General features: G+C 39.9%; 1 non-coding gene across 1 annotated transcript; it reads right to left on the reverse strand.

Moving 5' to 3' along the window:
• Nucleotides 1-874: 874 nt before the first annotated feature.
• Nucleotides 875-981, reverse strand: LOC122638454. The gene has a single exon (XR_006329449.1). It is a non-coding gene; the product is annotated as a small nucleolar RNA R71 (small nucleolar RNA).
• Between the last annotated feature and the right edge of the window lie 504 nt (nt 982-1,485).

A 1,485-nucleotide genomic window follows, 5' to 3' on the forward strand; every position in this document is an offset into this window, starting at 1 on the left:
TATTTTTAATCTCTTAATTAGGATAATTTTAGTATACCTAACATTCTCTTTGTTTGTGCAGGAAGCCAAGTAGATCGAGTAGGACAAGCTGTCCGATTGGTTTACTTCTAATTCCTAGACTTTATGTAATTAGGGTTATTTTATGTAATTTTTTATTTTATTCCAGCATTAGATTGGGTGTTTAGGTTTAATTTTAATTCCCCCAGCCCCTTAAGATCATATGTGTAACCGTTCATCGGGGGCAGCACATAGAATTGCGCAACCGCCAACACCAGGTAAGTATTTTCGTTAGTTTTAAATTAGTTAATTGTTTACTTTTTAGTTCTGATTTTTTATTTTTTTATTTAGCTATTACATTTTAATTTCTGTTTAATTAGTCCATTCAACTTGTGGTGTGTTTCATGCATGGTTGATGTTCCTTGCACCCCAACCTGACTTCCCTTGACCTAGAAATAGAACGATCTATACCTAAGGATAAGGATAATAGTAATAAAATGGGTGACGAAAATTAGCCAAGAAGACCGCTGAGTGAGCACTTCACTCCAACTGCCTATACCCCTGTATCTTGTATTCAATTGCCTGCTATTCAGGCCGCTCAATATGAGATCAAGTCCAGCATCATACAGATGTTACCATCCTATTATGGACTTGCTAATGAGGAGCCTTACAAGTATCTTGATGAGTTCTTAGAGGTGTGCTCTACAGTCAAAATCCAAACCTCTCTGAAGATGCCCTAAAGTTACTCCTATTCCCATTCTCCTTAAAGGACAAAGCCAAACACAGGCTTCATTCCCTAGATTCGATTAGGATTTCTACATGGGTGGGGATGTAGCAAGAATTTCTAAAATGCTTCTTCCCCATTGGCCGAACTAATAGCCTCAGAAGGGCCATTACTAGTTTCTCCCAATTAGAGGGTGAACAATTTCATGAAGTATGGGAGAGACTCAAGGAATTACTTAGGAAGTGCCCCCACCACGCTGTCCCGGAATGGCAGTTAGTCCAGTGCTTCTATGATGGCCTCCATGACCGATATAGGCAGATGGTGGACTCCTCTTGTGGTGGAACATTTATGCATAAGAATGAGACGAAAGCATGAGATCTTTTTGAAACCCTTAATGAGAATTCTCAACATCATGCTTCGGCCTCTCGGATTGAGATTCCACACATAGGGAAACCAAATAAAGGTGGTCTCTATGAGATCAATCCAACTATAGAGATTACACCTAAGGTTGATATGTTGTCCAAGAAATTGGACTATTTGATGTCTATAGAGCAGTATCCTATGTCCCCTTTCCCAATGAGTTTCTCTCCATTCAATCAGACTGAAGCCTATGCCCTATGTGCTAGCCCTAGTCACTATGTGACAAACTATCCTTCGGCTGCACAATACCCTGAGTTTGTTCAGGAATAGGTGCAAATGGCTCAAAGTTTCCCTACACCGAGTAATGATCCCTTTTCCAATACTTATAACCCGGGATGGCGAAA

Source organism: Telopea speciosissima, chromosome 8, assembly GCF_018873765.1.
Source record: "Telopea speciosissima isolate NSW1024214 ecotype Mountain lineage chromosome 8, Tspe_v1, whole genome shotgun sequence".
Taxonomy (NCBI): domain Eukaryota; kingdom Viridiplantae; phylum Streptophyta; class Magnoliopsida; order Proteales; family Proteaceae; genus Telopea; species Telopea speciosissima.